General features: G+C 39.4%; 1 protein-coding gene across 1 annotated transcript in view; it reads left to right on the forward strand.

The window, feature by feature from the left end:
• Nucleotides 1-907: 907 nt before the first annotated feature.
• The window catches only part of LOC111863425 (AF4/FMR2 family member 4), a 460,597-nt gene continuing 436,926 nt past the window's right edge, over nucleotides 908-24,578 (forward strand). Inside the window, exon 1 of the mRNA XM_023849745.2 lies at nucleotides 908-1,372. The gene's annotated coding sequence lies outside the window, so the exon portion shown is untranslated. The remainder of the gene's footprint in view (nucleotides 1,373-24,578) is intronic.

Below are 24,578 nucleotides of genomic sequence, written 5' to 3' on the forward strand. Positions count from 1 at the left end.
ACCAAAGTCAATGGAGAAGCCAAACATGACGCCAACTGTAATTTTAGCACTGTATCTGCTGCATGCTGAAACCAGTAAAAACATTCGTCTGAACTCATTTCAGCTAACATAATTATCAAAGCTCAGTAATTACAAAATATGGAGATTCAAGCAGAACTCATAAAGCGCATTTTCCTGTTGCATAAATTTCCAGTCCTATTAGTAATGTAATTTTATTTTATTTTCATGAATAACTTAAGTACAGAAGAAAAGCGAGATTAACGGCCATGGGGATCCATTGTCCTGACCACGTGACACCCTCATGCGTAAAAGTTGGCACCAACTTCACCAACAAGCGTCGGTCACTCGGTCGGTATAGTTCGCTTGCGGACTAAAGGTCACGGAGTCTGTTGTTGTTTTCTGGTCATAGTAAAATTGTTGGACATAACCTCAAAGTTTCACATCATTGCATGTTCCTAATTGTTAAGAAACAATACATTATATAATGTGTAGATATGTTTATGACCTATCTTCATACCATATTTCACATGGCTATGTCCAATGGTTCGTTAATTATTGCCAGTAAAATAAAATCTAGAGAAAATTTGTCATGTTATTTTACACTCTACAATGGTATTATCTTAACAAAAGTTGCATATTTTTAAAATAATTTGCTACAATCATAATTTAAGGATTTTTTTTAATTCGCATAGTGGGGTGTGGAGTCCAGCTGGGTCCACTCGGCATTGATGGAGAATTTGGTGGAATGAAGATTGGCAGGGGAAACCGAAGTACTCGGAGAAAACCCGCCCCCAGCGCCACTTTGTCCACCACAAATCCCACTTGACCACACCCGGGATCGAACCCGGGACGCCGCTGTGAGAGGCCAGCGACTAACTGCTTGAGCTATGGTGCGGCCATAATTTAAGGATTCTATTTCATGTGCTGTTTGTGTTTGCTCTCAACTTGTTACTAATTGTACATAACACTCCTTGCTGTTTGCTTGAATGTACGAAGGTAAAACTTGTACCGTATGGACATGCGTTAGAGTAACCGAAACAGAATCTAGAAATTTAGAAGGCAGTGATCATGATGGAGAAGGGGTTGTATTCAGCTGCCGATGTTGTGTAATGTGTTTACTTAGCTTACAGCTATGACCTGTAAATATGTAATACATTTAGTGTATACATTGGTAATTATTTATTTGAAAGTACGTGAAAATGTGAACTGTTCTACCAGCTAGACTATATGGACGACCTGAGTGCAGTGCGATAAAAATTTCGAATAAGAGAAGTGGTCAGAAATGTATGCGATCATCTAATGAAGATAAACCGTTAATATAAATCGTGTGGGAGTGAAAACACGAAGTGGAGTGACCAGAGCACAATATCAGGTAAATATATTAAGTCATGTAATCAATGCGTCTGATTGTTTATACCCAGTGATCTTTGTTTGAATACTCTATGGTCACTATTTACAGCGGTTCACAACGAATGTCAAGTCTAAGATGCGGATCAGTACAAAAAGGACTGTAGTAATGCGAATAATGTTTTTTCATAGGGGTTATATACGGGTTTCGGCGAAGAACAGAGTAATTGAGTGTAGCTAGTAGTCACAAGAAGAACGTTACTGATTGTCTAGTTCTTGTTGATAGTAAAAAATTGTGTGAGAATAAGTTATATTTCCACAGTGGCCTTTAAGTTGGTTCGAATATTTATATCTGATATTAAACACGATCATACGTAATTTAACTGACCGTGTCATTAAGTATTTCAAGGATAACTGAAGTTTTGCTTGTCTACTATTCTGTGAATACTCCCAAAAAACAGAAGAAATACAAACTATCGTGGAGCTACGAGTGTGTTAGATTGCAGGTTACTCTCTGGTACAAATTTTATTATGTGGTGCACAGTTCTGATTAATCATTTTGTTTCAGTTAAACTGAATAGAATAGGTTTGTGCTAGGGGTGGAATTGTCAAGAATCTGTACCAGTATACACTTTTGATGTTTTATAGGGAACAGTTGCTCCGCATATTGATGTCCTAAGTACATATAGATATTAATTTGATTGATTTATTAGAGTGCTTGTTAACAGCAATGGCAAGCACTGAAGTACACAAAAATGCAAAGGAAAACAGAGATAAAATAAATAAAAGGGGAAAAATGACAATTTCATTATAATTGTACAAAGGAAATATATCTTCCAGGGAAACCATATGCCTATTAAAGATAATAAAAAACTAACAGTATCCATGATGAAGTGATGTTTTTCCCCCCGTGTTAACATTATAAAGCAGTAAACTATCAAGATGGCATTGCCTGGAGTAAAGTGTTATATTTTAAATATTTTAGAATCAGACCCTAATTGTGAGATAGATGAAAGTGATGAAATTGACTATGGAGTAAACAAAAATTTCTTCTGTAATTTTGCAAGTTTATTCAGATCTGCCAATATAAGGTTTTTCCAGGCAACCAAGGCATATTGATGCTATGACCTTACTGAAGCAACATATGGCTATCCAGTGTTATGAAACTAATGACCCCTAGAAGCTTTATTGCATGGGAGAAGACACATAGTTAAAACATGTTGTACTGTCCTATATGACAGCCAGCTCTTTTTGACACAGTTGATATGCAAAATTAAGCTGGTACCAAGATCTAATTAAAGTGTGTCCTGCTGTTCATACAAGTAAAAGAAATAGCATTTGTTATGAATGTTGAGGTCCATGTATGGTTCAGAACACCACTTTTGTACCACATTAATATCTGCCTACGAACTTTCCTTTTCTATTGTCTTTATCACTCAGTGAATTTTCATATCATAAGTAGCAGTATATTATGGTAATGAATTTTGACATAAACGTTGTTAATAAAAATGCTGAACAAAATCAGACCCAAGTTATAACTTTGCAGTACAGCACAAAACATAGAAAACAGGAAAGAAACATTCTCTCTGTAAATACAGGGGCAACAGCTGCTTCTTTCCATATAAGGGAAATGCCTTTCAGTAAGCAGGATTAATATGTTCTGGCACAAGCACAAAAATCCCAGTGCAGATTTTGTTAATAAGACTAGGGATTTTGTCTGGACTGATGACATTCGTTGACCTAAGACATCAAATTGTCTGCTTGATGTTGCCAGAAATGGAAGGAACATTTTTAAGATTAGAAAGAGTAGTCTCAAGAGCACTGGGAACATAGACAGGAGAGGAAGAATTGAAAGCAGATTGAGAGTGGTCAGCGAAGGCTTCTGCACTAAGCCATGGCTTCATAATACAATTATCACCACATTTAATATGCATAATATTGTCATCATATTCTTTATATTTAGAAACATATTTCCAGAAGTGCTTAGTTTGGGTCCTAAGGTATCAGCCAATGAAGTCTGTTCTGCTAATCAAATTAACTTATGATAGCAAACCAAAAAATACTGTAGTGTTTACTAGATTTAGTTTTCTTGTGTGTTTTGGAAAACTAAGTTTTCTGTTTAATGTAATATTTTAATGCGGAAGAAAATGAGTGTGGGAAGAAAGAATTTCTGAGTTTAACAAATGGAGTGGCTACATTCTAGCTTTGATCACTGGACGGCAGAGTCAGCTGAATTGTAGTTAAGTACAAATGACCAGTCAGACATACAGTGGTTGGGCAAAATAATGGAAACACTGCAGATACTGTACACATATCTTTATTAATATGGTGTTGGACCACCTTTTGCCTCGAGCACAACCACAGTCCTTCTTGAAATGGATTCATACAAGTTTTGAACAGTTTGTAGTGAAATTCTTTACCATTCTTCTAGAACATGTTCAAGTTGCTGTAGAAATGTTGGATGTGAGAGTCTGTTCCTAACTCTACTCTCCAAAACTGACCAGAGTGGTTCAGTGATGCTTGAATCTGGCAATTGTCCTGGCCATGGAAGATGTTGCAGTTCACCTTCATGCCCTTCAAACCATGACTGAACAGTTCCATCTCTGTGAATAGGGGCATTATCATGTTGGAAAACTGCAACGTTGTTTGGAAATAACGTCTGGATCATGGGATGCACCTGATTCCCCAACCTATCTTTGTACTCTCTTGCAATAATTCGGCCATGAAGAGTAATAGTGGGACCAACAGAATACCATGATACTGCTGCTTAAACCATCACAGAATCTCTCACTGTTGGAACCAAACCAGGCATTCCAGATTGTAGGCTTTCTTGTTTCTCCAAATTTAAACTCTTCATGAGGGGTGTGAAGGGCGACTCATCTGACCATATTACGCATGCTTTTACAGTTGTCTGGTGTCCACGTTTCATGGTCATGACACCATAGTTTACGCATATGAGTATTACTTTCAATAATCAGAGGTTTAGCGGATTTGTGAATTTCACGTCGGACAGTTTTTGAGGAAACGGTCTTCAAGATGAATATTCAGTTTTGCTGTCCCCTGTGGTGAGGTAGTTATATGATTTTTTGAAACAATCCTCAGTGAATGATGATCTGTTTCTGTCAATGCTGATTTTTGCCCACTGTTCCTCTTCGCCAGTGTTGTCTTCCAGTGATTCATGTATGCCGCATAACCTTAGAAACTGTTGCTCTTGATATGCCTAATAACGTGGCATCTGTGCATCCCCCTGTCACTGCTAGATAACACCTCTGTAAAAATGTTTCCATGACAGTGAAGCATTATTTGGGGCATTGTCTTCTATGCAGTCCATGTCATATTAAAGGAAAGTAGGGGATTAGTTCTTCCCAGAACTTCCTGTATTTGTTCTTATCTGAGTTCTACTACATTCTTCTCCAGACCTTTCTTATGTGCATAACATCAGAAAAGGTAATGTTTGTCATGTGTCATGTTTCATGGATTGTTGGGTTCTTTGGTAGTTATAGAAGTATACTTTAGAACATTCTTGGTTAATTTCCAGAAGTATGTTTGTAGGCACTATCGTAAAGCCTACATGGAGGTAATTGGCCAATTGATTGATTCAGACTTAAAATGTGATGTGATAAATACTCTTGAATACATTCTTTGTTGATGGTAGTGGACTGAATTCTTCAGACACTTTGTAACTGAATTTGAACCATCATCTGAATATTATTTGAATTGAAATTTTTATGTGCCAGTGTATTCATGAATATATGTATGTTTGTATAACAGGAAAAGTTACAAAATTAAGTAAAGTGTGTTGTTACAAAGAGCTGTATGTGACTTCTAAGTAAATGATTTGTGTACTTTTTCTATGTACGTGTATGTCCAGAATTGTTAGAGGGGATACAGCATGTTGTGCAGTGGAGTACAAAGGCCGCATTTTCTGAGTAAAATTGGCCAGAGAGTGAAGCTGACCATTCTCCTCTGTGTGATGTCAAGATTCAGAATTCAATAAGCTGTTTTTAGCTCCTGTACCTTTTTTACCCAGGGGGCACGTGGTAGTGTATTTGGTTGGGGCACTGTGCTACAAGCCAGAAGGTTGCAGGTTTGATTCCTGATGAGGTCATTGGATTTTTCAGTTAACCTAATCCTTTTAGCTGCACTCTGGCCTTGGGATCGACTGAGCCCCTAATAGACATGAGTATGAGGAATCTTTGCAGGGGTAAAGGGTGGCCAGCATGCAAGGCTAACAGCCTCATTAACATCTTTGAGCAGGTTTGATTCCCAATGAAGTCATTGGATTTTTCAGTTGACCTAATCCTTCCATCTGCACTCTGGCCCTGGGATCAACTCAGCCACTAATGGAAATGAGTACCAGGAATCTTTGCAGGGGTAAAGGGTGTGCAGCATGCAAGGCTGACAGCCTCGTTGATGTCCGTGAGCCGATTGTCTAGAATATGTGGAAGCCCCAACGTCTCACAACTTAATGGTCCTCGTGGCCTGTTACAGGGATACATTTACCTTTTTACCTTATTTACTTTCATTATGTGGTGCTTTGACTTGCTGGTAACTTTACCTTTAAATTGCCAAAATTCTTAGTTTGCCAGGTTTCTTATATGAGTTTTACTTATTTGGCCCAGAGGCATTGTATTCACACCTCTGATCTGCACTGACCATTGATTTAGCCAGGAAGCTTATGCAGCAGCTCTCACACCAGATTAGTAAAGTGAAAGTTCAAGAGAGGCAAAACCCTCTGAAGTCTAAAGTACACGTAGAACTACTGGATACTTATCTCTTGAGCAGATAGTGGCATTTTATGTTATGTATTGGAAAGTTTCTGGGTATGTGCCTGGAATTTAAATAAATCATAGAATGTATACCAGGGAAGAAGATTGACCAGTTGAATGTATTATATAGACAATCCCACAACATTTGTTTATGAACATAGTTTGTAAATCTGGCAACATACTTTGGCAGTAAAGTGCCATCATCAAATCCAAATACTGATTATGAACATAAATAAGAATTGTGTTATTCTGAATGTTAAATGCAGTTTGCTATTTATGATTTTACTTGCTGGAGCCATGTAGGTGAATGTGAAGAGAGTTCCTCTTCATAAAATACAGTGATTACAATGTTATGGATTAAAATACAAAACCTAGTATACAACATACAAACATAAAATCATTAATATGTATATATCAAGGTACACAAAACATTATAGCTTGTTGTGGAGGCCAAGATAAATGGTGTAATAAACAGTTACCAAACAGAAGCAGTAATAGGATTAGGGTAAAACTTATTTATTTATTTACATAATATGGTGGTGTAGCTACCCAGGGAGAAACAGACAGAATTTAACCTTGGGTAACAGTGCTCCTGTTCAGTTTAAAAGAAATATGATTTCATTTTAATGTGATCAACTAATTTAGATTCATTTCAAGTAACAGCACTCACTTGAATGGTAATTGAGAGGTGGGGTGGAGGGGAGTAGATTATTGTGTGGGTGGCAGAGAATGATTGCAAGAAGAGAATGGAAAATTGTGTTCGATTTATGCGATTTCTCCCTCTGTGATTTTTTTTTCCCTTCATTTGGAACACAGCTGTTGGATAAATCGAATATCTGTAAATTTATGGAAGACACTGTAATGTGTGTCTATTTTTAATTACTCGGTGCTATGGTTTAAAGGTTCGGCCACACAGAACGCTATGCTATGTTTGCTACGTACGCGTGTGCACTCTGCGACAGAGCTAACATAGAAAACGTAGCATACGTAGCGTACGGAAGTCTGTGTGGCCAGTCACATTGGCAATAAAGGGAGATATTTTTCTGTTCGTATAGCGAACATAGCATGCGTAGCGCTCTGTGTGGCTGAACCTTTAATCAGTTGTTAGGTTACTATTCAGTTTTATATTCTCACCATTCAACCATATACTATGTCTAAGGTAAGGACTTAAATTAAGTACCATACCATGAAGACACATGGGGGAGTGGAGGTATAGGTCCATCATTCTTAACCTCTGCACTAGATGTAGGTGAATGACCATCTTCATGCCCCTGCTGCTTTACTCCCAGGGAAATATCCCCTAGTACCCATCATGAGGAGGCTAGGTGGACCCCACAGCTGGTCTGGGCCTTATGGAGAAGGGATAAATCTCTTGCCCCTGCCAGAAATCAATCACATTGTTAGTAATATACTCATACTTGTAACGTCAGATTGACCCTATTATGTAGTACAAAATTGTATTACACATGTTCTTCAGTTTTTGAATTAATTCTTTTTTGGTAGGGTCCTGTTGATAATTAGGCCTGTGTGGTATCTGGATAAGCCTGTGTGTGCAAGTTGAAGGACTGTTTTGTACTGTAGGCATTTCCTGTTTACGCATGTTGCTACTGTTTGGGCCAGAGGACAGTGTTTTAATATAGTATATATCTTGTCTGTAATTGATATAAAACTATAAATCTTGTTAACAAACATATGTTGCATAACTGTATACATGATATATTTGTCAAGTGCACAGCAATGTAAGAATGATCAGTCGTCTCCATTGAGCACTACATCTGAAATCTGTGAAACTACCTGCGCTTTCTCTTGAAACACCTTCAAGTTGGGATGCTTAAGCTCATTTATAAATTTGCCAATTTGGTCATCGATTAGTTAAAGGAGTGATATTTCTAGTAATGTTAATTTTTATTTTCCAGAGGTAGCAAAATATTTAACCAGAGTGAAGCCCTAACTGAGACTGTGTAAACACTGTTTTCGTCAGCAATAGTAACAATGTGATAATACAGAATTTCCAAATTGTGGCCTAATTTCAAGTAGTAACTAGTTGCTATTACAGAAATTGAAAGTAGTTCATTAGTGGTATCAGTGTGGAATAGGATCAAGAATGGAGTGTATTAATGCTATTCATAAATTGATAAAAATTGAAATATTTTAATATAGATAAAAGGTGAAGCCATCCCTATAACAGGCCTTGGAGGCCCATGCACTGCAATGCTGTAATTATGCCATAATTTAAATATTAACCTGGATATGAACTGTACACGTGTACAAGCACAGAAACTGTAAAATGCAACCCATGCGTTTCCCGTATTGAGATTTATGCCAGTCTATATGCTGAAACTCCTGAAATCATAACATCACAATGGAAAGAATGGAACTTGTAAGGAAACTGACAGTCCAGATATTTTGGGTTTGTGGGTTGACACCATATATTCTGGTAGGTAGGAGGAACATCTACCTCCTACCCAGATAATAGAGCCCTAATGAAAATCTCAAATCTGATATAGTTAATCCTGTTGCTGATCAGTTTGTTAAATTTATAAGGAAAGGATCATGAATAATAGTAATAAAAGTTAAAGTTTACCTGTGCTTCGTTAGTTAAGTACTATGCCATTAAGACATGGGGGAGTGGAGGTATAGCACCACCATTGTTGACCTCAAAATTGGATGGAGGTGAATGGTCATTTTCACACAACGCCGCTTTACCCCTGGTAAAGCGCCCACAGTGTCCATTGGTTAGGAGGCTGGGTGGACCCCAGAGGCAGTCTGGACACAGTGCAGAAGAGCAAAGTCTTGCCCCTGCAGGGAATCGGCCTCCAATCGTCTGTCCCGTAGCCCGTCACTGTACTGACTGAGCTATCCCAGCTCCTCCTTAAGTGATAATGCACTTTTAAATGAAGTATGCTGATGTTTTATGCGATAGTGTAAATAATATTTTAGGGTTATCATTTTAGAACCTTCTCATATCATTTCAGGTGCTCCTTAGTAGCCATCAGGTGAATTAAATGAGGCTCTTAAGAGTATACAGTGTGTGCCATTGGCAGATGCCATTGTAAATGATAGGCTAATATCAAAATATTTTTAAGAAAAGAAAATGTATCTGATATGAGAAAGGGAAGTGATATTCTGTAATTCTGGAGGTAGATGCCCCTTATTGTATAGATGGGCTGAATAATTAAGACTACAGTGAACTCTTTCCTAATAAAAAACCAACATTAAATTTACAACTATTCAGCGTTAGTTGATAGGACTGCTTATTCAAATTGACGAGAAGTTAGAACCACACACCGAATGAATAAACAACAAACATCAAGGTTTCACTGTTCACTGTTATTACACACACAAAAGTAAATTAAATGTTGTTTATGATTTATTTGATATGTGCTTCCAAGTTGTAACAGAGCTCTGCATTAAAAGAATAAACTGATTTGGTTTTATCGCATTCTAAACTCAGGTAAAGATAAAGTTTCCTGTGCTTAACTAGTTAAGCAGTACGCCATGAAGACGTGTGGGGGAGTGGATGTATAGACTAGGGTGACCAACTCTCCCATATTTCCCGGGATCTCCTGTATTAGAGCTAATTTCTTTGGATCCTCCCGGCATCCGTATTGACCTTCTATTTCTCCCGTATATTTCATTAACAATGAAGATCGCAAAATTTAAATTATATATTGTTCCCGCCAAATAGATTCCGATATAAACTGTCATTTTTATCAACAGTTTAGACTTAGAGGTACTTATCGATAAATAACGAAAAATTACCTATAATAATCGATAGAAAGTTTAGCATATACTAATCGATAGCGGAATATCCGTTTCTGGATTGTAATATTTTCTGTTCTTGCTTCTTGCCGTGTTCATCCACGTGCTTTTAAATAATTGCCAAATTGAATCCATTATCATAATGAGTAGTGACAATGAAAGTGAAAGCAACAATGCAAAAACTCCACCTAAGAAGAAAACTAAATACTTGTGCGTTTACTTGAGAAAATGGGAAGAACAATATTTATGGTTAAAGTCCGTGCCCTCCAACGTTTACAGAGCTTACTGTATACTTTGTAAACGTGAGTTCAGCATCGCTCACGGAGGTAATACCGACTGCAGACAACATTCTTGCACAGAAGGGCATAAACGAAAGGAAAGGGACGTGAGGACCTCTTCAAATTTACACCTCTTTTTCGGGAACAGCAGCAAAGACTTCAATAACGTTGCAGGTGAGCTAGCATTGGTTTTGCATAGTGTAAAACACAACATCGGCTACAGAAGTATGGATTGCGCAAATAAGTTATTGAAGGATATTTTCCATGACTCTAACTTGGCCAAGAAGATGTCCTGTGGCCGAACAAAGGCAGAGGCTATTGTGAAAAATATTCTAGCGCCAAGAAGTCTGCGAGACTTCATCGATGTGTTGAAGGATCCAGCAAAATCAAGCAACTTTTTCTCTATTGCAACTGATGCCTCCAACCACAAAAACAGAAAGATATTCCCGCTGGTTGTAAGGTATTTTGACCCTCTTAGTGGTGTTAAAAATAGGTTCCTGGACTTCATTGAACAAGCTGATGAAACAGCTAATGCTACCCATAATTTGATCAAGTCTTCACTTGATACACACAAGTTAGATATAAAAAATCTAACTTCATATTGTGCAGATAATGCAAATGTGAATTATGGGAAGCATAATTCTGTGTTCAGACTGCTACAAGAAGATAACAAAGATGTGCTTAAAGCAAACTGCTGAAATCATATATTGCATAATGCCACAAAACATGCATCTGATGGATTAGATGTGGATATTGAAATGATCATCTTAAAAATATATGGACATTTTTCAGTATCAGCAAAAAGAAGAGAAGAGTTGAAGTCATTCTTTGATCTTGTTGATGCCGAGTTGGAGGTTGTTCATCATGTCCCCACTCGTTGGCTTACCCTAACATCAGCTGTGGACAGGTTAATACAAAGCTGGTTACCTATTAAGAGTTATTTCAAAAGTGTGAATGACTGTCTAAAAATATTAAACATTTCAGTGATAAAGATCCAGAAAATGAGTGCGTTATTGAGGCATATCTTAATTTTTTTTTCCCAACATTCATGCAGTACTTGTTCAATCTGCCAAAATTCTTGAAACTGCTAATCTTAGCATCATGGAACGCTACAGTGTAATGCAATGTGTAGGCAATAAAATTCAGCAGAGGATAGAGGACAGGTTTTTTGGTACTGCCACAGAAAAAATTTTAAACTGTTTGAATCCACCCCTGCAGAAATGTGCTAGAGATTATTTTGTTAATTTCTACTGTTGCTTGCACAAGTACATTTCTAAGAATTTTGAGTTATCAAATGCAAATCCTGCCCATTGTCTTTTGCCGTTAAATTTAAACACTGAACTTTCTTTCAGACATTTTAAAACCATTGTAAAAGAATTTAATCTTGATTTTGTAAATGAGAACAGCCTGTATGAAGAGTTTTCTAGTGCAAAAAGTGTTCTGAATGTGGTAAAAACAGGACGTATAGAACAAAGTTGGGTCAATATTTTCAGTGATTTAAGAAACAAACAAATTGATGTGCCAAACCTTATTAAGATCTTAGGTTTTGTTTTAAGCATCTCAGACTCAAATGCCCATACTGAAAGAATTTTTTCACTGATGAGCAATAAATGGACTGATCATAGAAATCAAAGCAGCTTAGAACTAATTAAGTCAGAGCTAATGGTAGCAATTAATTATGACTATAGTTGTAAAGAGTTTTTTAAATTTGCACAAGAAGATAAAAAAATGCTTAGTTCTGCAGCATCACTGGACAAATACATATAGGTTAGGACTAAGAAACATGCAAATTTGTAAAATATATTCTATATTGTGACCTGTATATTATATACAATGTAAATTAATTGTTTTGTTTAATATTATCCATTCCATGAACGTTTGCTGGACTGACGCCGCGCCGCAAAAAATGCGCAAAATTTGTCGTGACTAAATCTCCCTTAAATTCATGACCGAAAGTTGGTCACCCTAGTATAGACCTACGTTTTGTTGACCATGGTACTAGTTGGAGGTGAGTGGTTAGATTTACGGCCCGGCCACTTTACCCCCAGGGAAAGAGCCCCCGGTAGGTTGGGTGGACCCGAGAGCTGGTCTGGACGACATGGAGAAGTGAAAATTTTTACCTCCACCGGGACTCGTACTCCGACTCCTTGGTTGTCCAGTCTGTAGCCAGTCTCTGTACCGACTGTGCTATCCCAGCTCCCTTCTAAACTCGTGCGGATTTGCAAATTCAGTTGTGAGGATGCTTCGTTTAATTACTGTTGAGACTAAGAAACTTCGACAATCTTCGGGTGTGTTCGGATGACTGTTGCTGTTGTTAATCGTACAATATAGGAAATGTAGCACAACATAACAGTTCATTTTTGATTAACTCAAAAACCTTAACGCTTACTGGAAAATTACGTCGGGATAGCTCAGTCTATATAGTGGCTAGGCTACGGTCTGGACGGCTGACGATTCGCGGTTCAATTCCCGGCAGGGGCAAGCGATGTTTCTCTTCTCCACAACGTCCAGACCGACTCTGAGGCAAACCCAGCCATGTATCCCAGAAGTAACTCCTTCACCGGACGTAATGCGGTCGGGGCGTGAAGCTGACCACTCAACTCCGTCTAATGCTGAGGTTAAGTATAGGTGAAACTGTACATCTGCTCCTCATACATCTCGTAATATGGTGCTTATTTAAGCACAGGGAAACTTCACTTTTCTGTCATCATTTGACCCGCAACCGGGGTAGGGTTTTGAGCTTATTAGAATTGTCCCAGTGCAGTTGCTTACGACCGCTGTTGAGGTAGAATTAGTTCTTGGTAGAACTTACACGTCTGCTTTCCTTCAAATGATTCTGTCTGAATGATGTGGCTAAGAGGAACTATGAATTAATAATTATGCAGTTAAGTTATCCATTTGTGTACCATTTAAATTCATACAGAATCTGATGTTTGTAATTGTCAGTACATAGAAATTGTTTCGTGCGGAATTTCTGGGTGTGTTTGCTGTCTGCTTCCGTACAAAATTTCACTTACCTAGATACACTGGCTCAATAATTACGACCCATCAAACCGAAAGTAAAGTTGGCTCTAGATCTAGAGCGACTCTTCTTGTTATGTTTATTTAGATTATATAAAGATTATAAAAAATAAAAGTTACATATCTTTAATATATTTTCTCTGACAATATCACAGCATCCAGTATTAAGTTGAGTTTAGTCTTACCTCAGAAGGTCATACGACCTGCGTGTTTTCAGGCCTCTTATTTATGGTAATAAATTATAAAATGCGATTGTATTACAGCCTCCATTGGCATGTTCAAATCCAATTTCATGAAATTGTGTCAGCTGTTTTTAATTTATCGGGAGGGGGAGACAATACATTGAGGTGGTGTTACTGTTAAGCTTTTTGACTGCTTATGAAATAAAGGTGTTTTGCTTTTATGAACGCTTTAAGGGTGAGACTGTATGCCCTAACTTCGTAATGTTAATTCTGTCGCATTTAGATCCAATTTTCTAAGCAATCACAACTCTTCATATATAAAATTCGGCACACATGCAGCTGAGAATTCACTGTATCTGCTACCTTTTTATAAACTTGTATTTACTTTTAAACGTGTTTTAATAATTTTTTTAAAATGTGCCAATCACAGCGGCCGCGCGGTCTATGGCATGAGCACTGGGATCGTGGGTTCGAACCCCACTCGAGGCGTGGATGACTGTGCGTTTATTCAGTGTTTGTGTTGTTCTGTGTGTAGGTAGCGGCCTTGCAACGGGGTGATCCCCCATCCAAGGAACTCTACCGACTGTATATTTACTTATGGAGCTGAGCCTTTCTTGAGGAGCCGCCAATTCTGCAGCTACTGAAAAATTTCTCAGCATTTTATGGAACCCGAAGGTTCATTACCTTGTTCACAAGAACCCTCCACTGGTCCCTCTCCTGAGGCAGATCAATCCAATCCATACCACCCCATCCTATCTAGGATCCATTTTGATATTGTCCCCCCACCTACGCCTTGGTCTTCGCAGTGGTCTCTTTCCTTCTAGTTTCCCACCAATATCATATATGCATTCCTCTTGTCCCCCATTCGTACTACATGCCCTGCCCACCTCATTCTAGACTTGATCATTCTAATTTCTGTGTATAGGATTAAGAAACTGAACAAACGGCCAAGGTCCACAAGGGCTGTAGAGTCATAGATAGGTAGAACTTTTTAAAATGTCGGCTTTTTAAATGCATGTTTACGAGAAATGCTGGCAGATACAAAGACCTTGAATATGTATGTGCACATTTCATAAAAAAACACAGCTTGTGATTACTTCAAAAATGCATCGAAACTCGAAGAAATTACGTAGCTTGACGAAGAATATAATTACACTCAGGCTTCAAGATACTTTTTATTTAGCGTTGAAGCATGTTGGTATAGTTAACTTGAGCATTTCTTTTGTGTCTTACAATCTCGCCATGAGAGCGTCGCCTTCCGCACTATTTTGTTGTTGGTACGAGCATTTTCATTCATTATCTGCCTGAATAGAGCACTGTGCCGTGTTTTGTCGTTCCATTTGTTGTGTCCCTTACCTCTGTAGCTCTTCAGCAGTGCAATGCCGAAACCCGGCTCCTCTCTACCTCGGTTGTGAGAGAACTACGTACTGTTCTATCGATTCAAGCGTGGCCTTCACTACCTACCGGCTGTGCACCATACTGTAGCGTCTATAAGCGGGATAGGTAGCTGTTGCTGCAGGTTTGACGCACTAGTTTTGTATTCGCAAGCATCTGATTTGAATCTTTGAAGGGTTACCGACTACTCTTAAGGTAAGGTCAAGTTGGCCTTGTGCTTAACTAATGAAGCACTACGCCATGAAGGCTTATGGGGGAGTGGGTTTATAGATCACGTTTTATTGACCTCGGCATTAGTTGGAGGTGAGTTATTAGCTTTACGCCCCGGGCGCTTTACCCCTGGGAAAAGAGCTCCTGGTGCCCATTGGATAGGCTGGGTGGGCCCCAGGACCGGTCTGGACGCGAACTCCAGCCCCTTGGTCGTCCAGCCCGTAGCCAGTCGCTATACCGACTGCACTATCCCGGCTCCGTACTGAGGTTATTACGTTTTCTTTTCTCACTTTTACCGAAAGCGTGTTAATATCATGAAATTAGTCACGACCACCTCCTTCCAAATCCCAGCCTACTCGCTATTCATCTTTACCTTTCCGTGCAGGCGGATCGGCATCGTTATGTAACCCGAAAACGGAAGATGACGGACTTCTTGGTTGTGATGTAAGTCTGCCCTGAAAATGGAGGCACTGATTCTTTCGAAACGTCTCAGGCACACCACACTATACGCCAGTACATTCCAGGTTACATGGATAATACAGCTTTCTGGGGTGTAACAGCGTGCACTGAAGAGGAAGGCAAGGAAGTTGGCTTAATCTCAAGGGGCTTGTCGACTATCCTGTATGTGGTGTTTCGTGTTTCTTCACAGTTCCTCCATCGGATACCTGAGCACTCGTAGTTCCCTGAAGTAGGTTCCGACAGGCTCCCTTTAAATCCCTACCAACCTTCCAATCATGAACACGTTTCAGTTGATGCTGTAGGTCAGTATAATAACCTTTGCAGTTGAAACAGAGTCGTTAAATGAATTGCATACTTCCACTTTGAAGATGTACCTCCGAAACGTCGGCAACACTTCCCACATACACACAGTGCAACCACCCGGTAAGTGAATGTCAGCTGTCGCCCTCTGTGAAAGCTCTGTGGAACAGCCGTCCATATGGGAACTTAGTATCCTAGGTGACCCGGAAGGCGAGGCCAACAAAGTCTTTTGGGATCTGATGCCATGTAGCACAGTGGATGTTTGCTGACGTTTCGGCGGAGCGTGCTGCCTCCACCTACAGAAGAGAAGAGTAAGTCGTACGTGAAAAAAAAAAGACATCAGCAAGGGGACATCGTGAAATGGGCCCTGAGAGAAGCAATCGTATCAAGAGAACGATGAAAGTAACTTTGACCTTTAAAAGCGCCATTCCCCAAGAATAAGCATCGGAGAAATAATGCCATTTAGTGAACAGTGGTCGGTAGAGTGAGATTCCGACCTCCATTTCCCACAACTTTGAACAGTCTTTGAGGATTTGTTACACTGTTAGGACGATCGAATCAGTGAGAATGAGATGGGTGGGACGTGTAACACGCATGAAAGAAATGAGATACGCATGCAGAGTTTTGGTTGAAACCACCGAAGGAAAGAGACCACTTGGAAATTCTAGGCATAGATGGGAAGATAATATTAAAATAAACGTTAAAGAATTAGGTTAAGGGAGTGAGTGGACTGCACGTATCAGACTCAGGATAGGGACTAGTGACGGGCTTTTATCAATTTCTTAATAAACGTGGTCACCTTAAAAGACTTCGAATATATTGACTAGGTGAACGACTATTAGCTTCTCAGAAATGATTCTGCTGCTTTATGGAGGTAGTATTTATGAGAACTTTTTTATGGGAAAACGATTATTTGCGCGGTATACATATATAGACAGTTGATTTGCCAACTTCTGGATCCCCCCCCCTCCACCAAAAGATGCCTTTGTCAGCTGTATTCCCCACCCGTGGTAGAGCTAACTAATGGGGTGCCTCCCGACAGCACTGTGTCCGTGTGTTGACTCTCTCTCTCTGTGGATGTCGATGTTGTGCAGCTGTTTAGTTTCAGAATAATGACTATGACGGGTTCTGTGTAAATTCACCTGGATTGTTGCTAGACCAGTAAGCCAGAGTGGAAAAGGAAGGAGTCACGCAGTGAATACTAATAACGTCTTTGCTTATACATGCAAGTGGTCGGACTCCAGGCATGTTCTTTTGAATAACGTCTCGCCAGTCTGTTAACTGGCCAAACAAATCAGAAAGGAAGCAGATACAAAGGTAAGGCTAGATTAGATTTAAGGGAGATAAATCCTTTGAAATTGTGGTAGAGTTCTAATATTTGGAAACGACAGTGGATCTAAGGTAAAGGTGAAAAGGTAAAGCTATCACTGTAACAGGTCGTGGAGTCCTATGGTGTTGTGAGACATCGAAGCTCCCACACTTTGTAGACAATCGTTTTGCAGATGACGGTGAGGTCAGCTTTACGCGCCGGCCGCCCTTTATCCCCCAGGAAGATTCCTGCTACTCATTTCTATTAGAGGCCGAGTGGACCCCAGGGCCATAGTGCGGTTGGAAGGGTTAGATCAATTGAAAAATCCAATAACCTCATCGGGGTTCATTCCCACGACCTTCCGGCTGGTAGCACAGTGCCTCAACCAACTATTCTACCGCTTTCCCCCCAGTAGATCTAACTAATGGAAATTTCATTCAGGAAAAAATAAGGGCAGATTCAATTCGAGGAATGCTTTCTACAATTTAGTTCAGATTTTTTTATGTTAATTAATTAAGCACCACGCCATGAATACGTATGGGGGAGTGGAAGTATAGCTCCACCGTTCTTAACCTTGGCACTAGATGGATATGAGTGGTCAGCTTCACGCACCTGCCGCTTTACCCCCGTCGAAACAGCCCACAATACTAATTGTGTAGAAGGTTGGGTGGGCACCATAGCCGGTCTCAGCATCATGGAGAAAAGTCTCTTGCCTCTGGCAAGAATGGAACTCCGTCTTCTCGCCCTTCCAACCTGTAGGATAATCGCTATACCGACAGTGAAGACGGGAGAAGAAAGTAGTGAAATACTGTATATTTCACAATGGACCATCTCCAACATAATATGCCTCCAAGTAACGTCCCTTGTCTTGCGTTGCGCGAAAATGTTGTTTTAAATAGAATGTATTTGCGGTAATGAAATTATCACAAATTGATAATCTCACAGTACTAATGCTGAAATTCATATTTGCTGGTTACTTCTGTGTAAACTCGTTGTGAGCATAACGTTTGAGTAACAGTAGAGGTGGATGCCTTTTTTACCGGCCTCCCAAGTGTACAATTGTATAATGTAGGCCTGTGAATCCTTTCCCAAGTTCGGATTACGTGATAGGTCGGTCGTTAGACTCACTGATGCTTGCCCTGACAACATACAACTACAAATCATTGCATTATTCGTGCAGTCATGCCCTCAACAGCCTTATGAATTAAATTATTTGGGTATCCTTTACTGGGGAAGAATGTACTATTTTCGCATGAAGGATATCTTTGGATGCCAAGGTCGCATTTTTATTTTGTAGAGAAACGGTCTGTTTTTTTAGTTATCTTCTCTTTAATGAATTATATGACTAGATAAATATCTAAATATTTTTTTTAGTAACGCTGTTTCAATTTATGAAAATACGTGTTTGCGTGGGAACAACGTAAGAGAATTTTCTCATATACCGATATATATTTTTAATTGCTCTGTAGCTGTTGATGTTGCAGATTCAGCCGTTTCATAATTTCAACGTTGAAAACATTATACGAGGGTGCATATGGTAGTTAGTAATAGAAAATGTAAAGTGTAACACTTGTGCAGTCTCTTACTTAACCGCTGATAATTCAAAACCTGTGGTGTATGTTATATTAAAAGTTATAGGTAAATGAAAGAATAAAGAGTGATCTACCCAAAAATTATGTTTATTTTATTCCCAAGGTAAAATTGTGCATTGTTTAAACAGTTAGGCAAAACATGTAATAATATTCCTAATTTTACATACTTTCAACCTCCTGCTACGGCTGAACCGTAAGAGATGGATCGGGATCTCTTGGGTCCATCGCTTACGGTTTAGGAGTTAGGACCATTTGTTTGTAGCAAATACGGCTAATACTCTCTTTAATGGACGACGCAATACTATAGGCAGTCAACTCACTAACGTAACTACAAACCAAACGCTTTGGGTAATTTCAGTAAAAAATGTACTGTGCATATAGTAATAATGTTTCAATAAAGTTTCAATTTTAATGTACGAAGTACATTTATTCCAATTAAAATCCTAATTGAATACCTTTTTCAACGTTAATCCTGGTAACCAATCACTTTCTTCTAGGTTTTTTCTTCTGGAAGAAGATTTCTGTCGCATATGTTTTAAGCGCCCCGTAGATAATGTTCGTGATTAAAAAACTGTACTTCAGTCCCGGAACAGAAATGTGAAAATAAATATTCTTGTTCCTTTCCATGTTTTGTTTTCCGAGTTACCACATTTATTAGAGATGGGAGTCTGTTAATCTAGTGTGAATTGTCTAGGAGATCCGGAAAATGTGGAGACTAGCCTAGGAGCAAAGAAGACCAGCACCCTAGTATCCGAAAGGAAAAGGGTAAGCAAACTGGGAGCGGTACGTTTGAAAAGCATGTCTCTCCCCAGATGTGATAGCATAGTGGTGTGTGTATGTATACATCAGAGCTTCTAAACATGAGGTAAAGAGAGTTCGTAAGCGACTGATGTATGCTGTAAATTATTTACAGGATGAACAAACAGAGGAGATGCAAAAAGCTGCTCCAGGACGTAGAGATTTCGAAATGTTGAACACCGAAGCTTCCTGCTCACATACAAAAGACGATGCAGATGAAGGTGAGGCTGGCGTGGAGATCTTCAGAACTACAGCGAGTCCCAATGGAGTATCACTACCTGTCCAGAAAGGATTGCAGGAATTGACAGAATACCACAAGGAAACATCTGAGCCATCTACTGTTAGAGATGGCCTGGTAACCAAAAATCCCTCGGTGGTCAAAGAAATATCCTCTTAAGAATGAAAAGTTATCATTGGATCGTCAAATAGAAGCCTTGACGGAAGAGAGAGAGAGAGGGGGGCTCTGACGACAGTAAACTGCGTACGTTCAGATATAACGCCCTTGAAGAAGGAAAGTCAGGCTTTCCAACCGGAACTGCACAGTGATAGGTTCAAAAAAGATGGAATTCAGGAAGAAAAATAATTATTGGTACGTCAAGTATGAGGCCTTGAGAGAACAGGGGGCCGATCTGAGTTCCACAGTAAGGCACACAGTAGCCGATGAAGAAGGGCGCTGCATCACTGAAAGATCAGTTAAGTCGGCAACATCGCATTGCGACGAGTTCAGAAAAGACAGAGGCCCTCGTATATTCGAAGTTACATGCACAGCGGCCGATGCAGAGTCCATAAAGAGGGACAGGGACGCCCTAAAACTTGAACTAGAAATACTTCGAGGCTTGTGTAAGGACGATACAACACTGGAAAAATAGTTAAACTTGACAACAGCGGAACGCAACGAACTCAGAGAAAAGAGAGGCGCTGTTTTATTAGAAACTGTATGCAGATCAGCAGACACCAAGGCCATAAAAAGGGGCAGGGACGCCCTAAATTTTGAAGTAGAAAACCGTTGAGGTCAGTGTGAAGATGCCGCAGCACTGGTATGGCAGTTAAACTTGACAACAGCGCAACGCATCGTGCTCAGACAAAATAGGAGCACTCATGTGTTGGACACCTTATACACAGTAGCCGATATAGAGTCCATGAAGATGGACAAGGACGCCCTGAAACTTGAAATAGAAACCCCTCGAGGCCAGTGTTAGGACAGTACGGCACTGGAAGAGCAGTTAAACCTGATAAAACTGGAATATCACTCCTGAAGATGCTTTTCCGAAACGTCTGTTGGCTTTCAACGGACTACACGGTGTTATATGCCAGAAGATCGAACTCTTCATAACCACAGCTGTGAGAACTGCAAATCCTGCGTATACAGGAAATTTACAAAGCATGAAAGCTGGACATGAAGGTACAGAAGACTATGATAGTAATTTTTAATTGTGGAAAAAGAAAGTAAGAATGAAAAATGAAGACTAGGAACGGAAGAAGAATAATTAAATATTTACGAGTAATTCTGAGTAGTAGAGGAAAATTGGAAAAGGAGAAACAATAAGTATCAGGGTGAAATCAGTATTTAATAGTATTAATGTATGTTTGGCAACATAGAGGTTAGAGTATTAGAGCAATTATAAACCTCGCTAATGGATCCAAGGAGGATGGATGGACGGAAGTAGACAAATGGATCAAGTAACAATTAGAAAGTTCGGGTAAAATACGGAAAAAGTGTGTTCTTGTGGAGAAACAAAATATGGGAACTACGACGAGAGAAAGGAAAGTCACTAACACTGTGTAAGGGTTCAGTGAACAACTGGGAGGAGGGAAGAATTATATAAAACCATGTACTGGTGTAGCCAGGAGAGAAATAGTATGATGGGAAACAGGAGTTTCGAGACAGAAGAGGATTAGAAGGAAAAAAAAAACAGAGAGGACTTGTCCTGTGTGCAACAAAGTAGGAGATTGGAGCCATGTACTGAAATGTGAAGGGACAAAGGTTTCAAGGAACCAGATATTGAACAAAAGGTTTAGGAATATGGATACGGAAATAACTATTAGGATAGTAGGGCTCAAGAATGAAGATCAGTTGCAGAAAATATGAATGTGTGTAATAAAATATAAAGATAAATGACAGAGGATTGTAAGAAAGAGAGTGTGACACAGAACTAAATGTAGACGGAGAGTAATGAATAGGGATAAGAATAGGATATGTTGTTAAGATGTTAATATTGTCACGTGACAATTTGGTAGATGAATTCTATATCATAAGAATTATGGATGGTGAATGTGATGGTGGAATATAGGAGCAGGGAATCAAATTTCATCACCCCAAATTGTAAATTTTAATGGACGTAATAAAGTATTGAAGTACAACAGTGAGTGAGTAATTATTGTTTGAATACAAAACCTGATTTCTCGCTTTGAGAGAAGGGCAGAGACATTTGAAAACACTGTTGAGAATTTCTGAACTAATGAGATAATTAAATAATGTGGGGATTCAATTTCAGCGCTTTAGAGCATTGATTTTTAACATTTACTACAGCCTACACCCCTTTGTTTCTCAAAATTTGGTTTCACACCCATATAAAATAGTTTAAATAAGTAACTTATTTAAATATAAATGCCATAACAATAGCATGAAAGAGGATTATGTCTTTATTATAATTTCGCAGTGAAATTAAAAATGTATCAAAGATTAAAACATTTTCCTAGAATTACGTATTTATTTTAGTTTCATCAAAGTTAATAATACATGAACAACTGACAGTTTTATTTAAGTTTACCGGCTCAGTGACTTCTGTTGTTGCTTTTGTTCATTGATGTTCGTGAAACCAGGAACATCTTATAAAGTAGTCATACACACGTAATCACTCGCATTTAAGCAGATTCTGACCTTTATGTTGACGTGTAAGAGAGATGAAAATCCTACCTCATACAAGTATGTTGCCACATACGAGACAGGGATCCCTAGCGCTGTCTTTGCCAGTTATGGAAGCAGTGCTAGTTTAGTACACCAGAAATGCAGGAGTCTCAAACTCCATTCTGATTGGTCCATTGGCTCGTAATTCAATGAGATCGTCCTTCATCAAATCAATTTCGTTTGTGCAGTTAAGGTTAAAAAGAACTGAATCCATTCGTTTGCCACATCAAGATGGCCATTCCGTAACTTTCCGAAAAAAAACTTTCTTTAAGCAAAGGAAAGTTATTGAAATGTCATGTCTCAACACGCTAATATCCAGATTAGAAGTTTCCTAATAAAAGCTGATAACATCTTTCTGGCTGCTGTACTGCGATGTGGAAAGCAAATGGAAAAACTACCACATTATCACTTTTCCTGAATAGTCTCTTTCCAAAAACAGAGATACCATATATGTGAGATGTTTCCTCTGGTGACAAAACAAACCCGGGGGGGGATAGAAGTGCCCAGAAGACGTAAGAAGATGCTGGATGACCTTGGGGATAGAAGAGGATATTTTAATTGAAGTAGAAAGCTTGAGATCGCATTAAGTGGAGGAACTGTTTTGGAAGAAACTGTGGACCTGTCGTCTGACAGATTACCGATGAATGAATGAATGAATGAATGAATGAATGAACATCTTTCTGGTAGTTACCATATTCATCCCGATTCTTAATGGAGCCTAAAATACTCGTATATTTTCATCTTCATATCTAAGTACATCTGCCATGTACTCCAGGAAAAGGATAAAATATGTTCTCGAAGTCTTCAACAAAATTACCGCATTGGTTGCAAAGAAGCTCCTACTTGAATGCCTGTGTTTAATTTGTGCTTTTAATGATTGACGTATCTCGCACCCAGGCTAAGAACCATTGGTCTAGATGCAATACTCTATATTTGTATTCGGGACTTGCTCTGTTCGAATATCGGCCGGACACCTGCTTCCCTGACAGATTTTTCGTTGTTTACCTTGGTCCCCCTGAAAGCATCGTTAAATGATCTACCGGTGGGGGGCGGATATTACAGCCTGACATAGGTGTTTTGTTTACACAGTTTCTCCAAGATTCTAACCTTGTACTGGGGTATGCCGGTTATGTTGTGCATTGTGCATTGTCTGATGTACTGTAGCATAGGAAACAACTTACGAGAGTAGTGGCAACTGTCGAAACGTCGTTTATGTCATATGCGAAGGGCCCAAAAGTCAGTTAACCTAAAACATTCTCTCGTATTAACGGCAATGTTCGGATTTAAACCTGCCAGTCAATTTGTAGAACGGTATCACAGCGTTGTGAGTTGTGCATTCAACATGGAGGAGCTCATTTCTAGCAATTCTCGTAAATTCAGTAAGTAATGAAGTAATTTCTAATGTATTGTAGTGTACATGTTTTTTTTTATTGCTAGTGGGGTGGGACTAAGTCCCTTGTGCTGCGGCAACTTCTGGCCTATTGTACCAGCCCCAGATGATAGGCGAGGGTGATTGTGGAGCAGTTGGTGGGATGAAGATTGGCAGGGGAAACCGAAGTACTCGGAGGAAACCTGCCCCAGCGCCACTTGACCGAACCCGGGCCGCCGCGATGGGAAGTCAGCGACTAACCGCTTGAGCTATGGTGCGGCCCTAGTGTACATGTAAAGTAACAGGTTAACTGACTTCTGGGCCACTGTGTCTATCAGAGTACCGAACGACCCTGTCATGGCTTTAATATGTCACAGAATTTAAACGTTTTATTCGTTATGTTCTTACTTTGGAAAGAATTTCCATGAAGAGTTTATCTTCTGGAATATACCGCCATGCAGTCCATTTACAGTCAACCGACGTTTCGGAGTAACATGCTGCCTTTATCTTCATGGTAGAAGAATGAGCTAAGCAAAAAACCAACGGGAAACATGTGGAAGAGAGTCAAGTTGGTTTCTTGCCTGGCTTATTCTTCGACCCTGAAGATTGATACATGTTCCTCCGAAACGTCGGTTGATTTTCACAGGAGTACACGGCGTCATATCCCAGAAGACAGAAGTCTTCATAAGCAACCGCTGTGAGAACATCAGATCCAATGTAGCGTTTTCCTTTCTCGTAATGGGTGTTGCTTTCACGGGTCAGGTAATATTGTACTTCATAGAGTGTATACTGAGTGGTTTTAATTAACCCAGAACGAGCCCGTGAAATATCTTTATAAAAATCTATGCTTTGTCTTCTGAAACCACACGCTAGTGTTTT

Source organism: Cryptotermes secundus, unplaced genomic scaffold (genome assembly GCF_002891405.2).
Source record: "Cryptotermes secundus unplaced genomic scaffold, Csec_1.0 scaffold964, whole genome shotgun sequence".
In the NCBI taxonomy this organism is placed as follows: domain Eukaryota; kingdom Metazoa; phylum Arthropoda; class Insecta; order Blattodea; family Kalotermitidae; genus Cryptotermes; species Cryptotermes secundus.